Raw genomic sequence first — 4,665 nt, forward strand, 5'->3', positions numbered from 1 at the left:
GCGTCTTATATCGGGTGGGGCTATACCTGCAAGTGTACGAGTATACAGCTGTGATCAGCCTGCAGGTTTCATTCAGGGCGGTGTCCACTTTTTTTGCACGAGCAGAATTGCACCACACTGGAGCGGCATATTCGGCAGCGGAGCAGCAAAGTGCCAGGGCAGTTGTTCTTACTGTCTGGGGGTGGGCACCCCATCCAGAACCAGTCACCTTGCGCAGTAGGCTAGTTCGCGATGAAACCTCGGCTTTAAGGTTGGTGCAGTGTGCCTTGTAGGTCAGGGAGCGGTCCAGGGTAAAACCAAGGTAAACTGGAGCACTGCAGTGTTCCAAATCCTTTCCATTCCAGTTCACAGGCAGCTGTCAAGAAGCTTCTCTGCTCTTCAGATGAAAAGCACATGTTTTAGTTTTTGATGGGTTTGGCTTGAGATGGTTTTCCTCATAATATTCTAAGAGAATCTTCATAGCAGCAGTGAGATTTTCTTCTACAGTCTCAAAATTCTTATCCTGAGTTGCCAATGCCAGGTCATCTGCATATAGGAAGCTCCTTGTGTGGAGAGGAAGTGGTTGGTCATTGGTGTAGGTATTAAACAGCACTGGTGCTAAGACACTGCCTTGCGGGAGCCCGTTCTTTTGTATTATCCATCTGCTCAACCTGCCTTGAAATTCTACAAAGAAACGTCGATTCTGCAACACGGTGGCAACGATTTGCGTAAGCCTGAAGTCGTTAATCTTCCTTAGGAAGATTTGTTGTTATACAGTGTCATAGTTTGAAGAGAGATCGACAAAGGCCACTCCAGTGATATTTCCGAGCTGAAAACTATCTTCTATGTGCTGTGTCAGGTTAAGGGTCTGTGTATAGCAGTTCTTTCCTGGCCGAAATTCAGCTTGCTCTGGGATGAGACGAGGTTCGACCTGTAGTGTTATGCGGTTCAATAACAGTCTTTCGAAAATCTTGTAAAGAGGGCACAGAAGTGATATTGGCCTGAAGTGGTTTGGGTCTGTTGGCTGCTTTCCAGGTTTCAGAACAGCAACAACTTTAGTCTTCCTCCAGATTTTAGGGATTTGGCATCGTTCCAGGCATCCATTGCGTAGTAAGGCTTCGAAAGTGATGAATCTTCCTCATACGCATATCATCTAGTCCGGCTGTCTTGCCTGTCTTACTCTTCCTTTTCTATGGCGTCTTCCAACTCTTTGATAATGAATGGGTTGGACAAGTTAGACGTTTCTTGTTCGACATTTCTTTGAAGCTTAAATGGTCTTCTTGTTTTTATTTGTTTTGCCATTTATCAAGAGTTGATGAGCAATCTGGCAAGGTGTAATGTTGGAATGCAAGGGACCTTTCGTGGGATCTTATTAAGTTCCAGGCCTCTCTGCTGTTTTTGCCATGTCCAGTTCTTCCATCAGCTTAACCCAGCATTCTCTCTTTATTTCGCCCATAGACTGAATTAGTTGTCGGCCAGTTTTAATAGTGTCCTCGCCAAATTGGTTGTCTTCATAGAGGGAGATACATTCTTTTAACTCATCTGCTGTACTGGGGTCTAAGCCCTGGATATACTGAGACCTACAGCCTCTTGGAATTGACTTACGAGAGCATTCTTGCACAGCACTAGTAAAAACATCATATTTTTCTGGGACAGATTGGATGTCTGCTATCATTTCATCTAAGCATTTTGTGAATTTTGTCCAATCCGCTTTTTTGAAGTTATATCTTCTCCTAAATGGGACAGACTGTGGGGGTACTGCTGATACAACTTGGCACATGATGGGTCTGTGCTGTGTATTGGGTAAAGGTTCACAGACATTCTTCAGACACTGCTGTGATATAGCCGCACTGACAAAGATTAAGTCCGGATTGTATCCGCGTCTGCCGGTCGGTGTGGCCGAGCGGTTCTAGGCGCTTCAGTTTGGAACTGCGCGACCGCTACGGTGGCAGGTTCGAATCCTGCCTCGGGCATGGATGTGTGTGAGGTCCTTAGGTTACTCAGGTTTGGTTACTCAAGTTTAACTAGTTCTAAGTTCTAGAGGACTTATGACCTCAGATGTTCAGTCCCATAGTGCTCAGAGCTTTTTAACTTTTTTTTTTTTTAAATGTCCGTGTCTCCATTGGCCACTGTTGAAAGATGCAGGTAGGTTGCTGTCGTGTATTAGAGATAGTTCATAAGATTCTGCCCATGTAATGACGGCTTCACCATCTTCGTTGTCTTCACTGTATCCCCACTGGCAGCTATGGCTGTTGAAGTCGCCCACAATGACACGGATCTTCTCCTCTCGCCCTACGTCTGGTTCGGGAAAGTGGAAGGGAACAGTCGGTGGTTTGTATACAGATGTTATTATACAATTAAATAGTTAAACTGATAATATTTCGATGTCGTTGTTGTCTGTGTTAGTGGTACATATTACTTGTAGTTCCTGGGACTCTCGGTCGTCTTTGGTTTGGTTTGACACAGTTGTTGTAGCGGGGTTTCCTTGTTTAAAGTTATGCCTTCTATGTTAATTGATATGACTGTCAGCTTTGGCCCCGAGAGGGGCCGATTGTTCGGGCTATTAACCATTATCATTAACTGTTGGTACTTGAGGAGTGGAAAGATCTGCCGGTTCATCACTATTGCCCAGGGGACGCCCGAGTGTGGGTTATACACTCTTTCCGTGTCCCCCATCGCTTGGCATGAATGAGGTAGAATGGTGGAGCAGCTCCTCATAACGCACACATTACTGGCAATGACTACAGCTGCTCCACCATTCTATAGCTCATTGTGTTAGCTGGACTGCTGCTAACGCTTTTCAGCACATGAGGTTTGCCTGGTCTCGGGGTGTTCCTTCGCGTCTACACCAACAGTTTAAATGGGTATCTGTAAAAGGGCTGAATGTCCGTAATGGATTTGTTATCCAGTAAGGAGGCCACGTTCATAATCTCTGGCCGACCCATTCTGGTGTTGCTGTTTCTCTACCGACAACACAGTACTGCCTGCCTCCTTTTGTACTGGCGGCTCTGCCTCTCGTGCCATCTAGTGGCTAATTCCACATAACATAGGGGTCAACAGATTATTTTGATCAGAGAGTGTATTGTCCTTCCGAAAACACAAACTACTGACATTTTTACGTTATATTTAACAAGTGAAAATAACAATCTTCTGCTGAGAATGTTCGTAACTGACTATTGTATAGTACTTGCAATACGTTTTTGGGGATTCACCATTAGACATAAACAGAAGACACTAGGTATTAACTCTTCGAATTCCAATAATTATTTAATGTGTAGGTGAGTGGAGGTAGTTTCTTCTTCTTGAAGGTAAGGCCTCGCGTTCGGGAAAATGGCAGTTAAAATCTACATTAGACCATCGAGATTTCTCTAAACCGCTGAAAGTAAACGAGGAGATGATTGGGACACGGCCGTTTAATTTCCCCAGTCTTTCCTAATACGTGCTCTTGCCTCGTTTCTAACGACTTCGTCGTCGACGGGTGCGTTCGATTACTACCAAAGATGCCATAGAAGCCAGCTGAATGTCTTCCCTTGCGTAATATCGTAGCATGGCGCAAAGCATGTTTCACGCAGCCATTCGCCTGGACGACGGCGTGTCTGGACACGATCATCGATCTGGTGTAACAAAAATATGATTCAACCGAACAGGCGATATGTTTCCATTTAAAGAGTCTCCAATCTCGATGATCCAGTGTTAACTCATTTCATAATTGACGATGTCATCGGGTCGACACGGAGACGCGTGGGGTTCGTCTGTAGCGAATCCTCGTGTCCGACAATGTGCGTGAAACACTCGTCTCTGCACCAGCATTGTACTCTGTTGTCAGATCTGCCTTCTTTGCCTCCTCAAAATGGTTCTAATGGCTCTGAACACTATGGGACTTAACTTCTGAGGTCATCAGCCCCCTAGAACTTAAAACTACCTAAATCTAACTAACCTAAGGACACCACACACTGAAACGTCCCCTTTGAACAATTATACAAGACTGTGCTTAAACTGACACACAATATTTTTTAGCGCAACGCAATCTGACTTCAATAATCCCTACAAAAGAATGGCCCTGACTAACATTAACCTATACCTTTCGCAAATCACTTACCTCACAAAAATCTTCGTTACTCGAACTACTGCAATACAGCGAGCGCCACTACTGCCAGCTAAATAAAAGATTCAAACTACGGAAGGCACTAACTACTGATAGGCATAGTTAGCAAATGAAAGATTTTAATAGAGAACAAACAATCTATTTACCTTAATAGTCATAATATATATAGCAGTTCATGACATCCAGTCTTGCAAATTTCAAAACTCCGCCATCTCTCTCCCCACATCCACCACTGCTGGCAGCTCACCTCCAACTGCGCAACGCTACGCGCTGTTAACATCCAGCTGCCCAACATTGCAATGGCACACAACAATGCAAACTAGCCACAGACTGCACACAGCACAGCCAGTGATTTTCATACAGAGCGCTACGTGGCGTTACCAATAAGAAAACCTAAACAGCCTACTTACATAGCCCCCATGCTCCCCACAAAAAAATTTACAAATTGTTTTGGGCAGTGGCCAATAATGATTTGATAAAATTTTTCATAATTACAATAACAAAGAAATCAAATGCACACAATTATTGAGACAATGTTGGTCAAAAGCTACAATTTTCTCACAGTCCATAAAGACAGTCCT

This window comes from Schistocerca nitens, chromosome 3 (genome assembly GCF_023898315.1).
Source record: "Schistocerca nitens isolate TAMUIC-IGC-003100 chromosome 3, iqSchNite1.1, whole genome shotgun sequence".
Lineage (NCBI taxonomy): Eukaryota > Metazoa > Arthropoda > Insecta > Orthoptera > Acrididae > Schistocerca > Schistocerca nitens.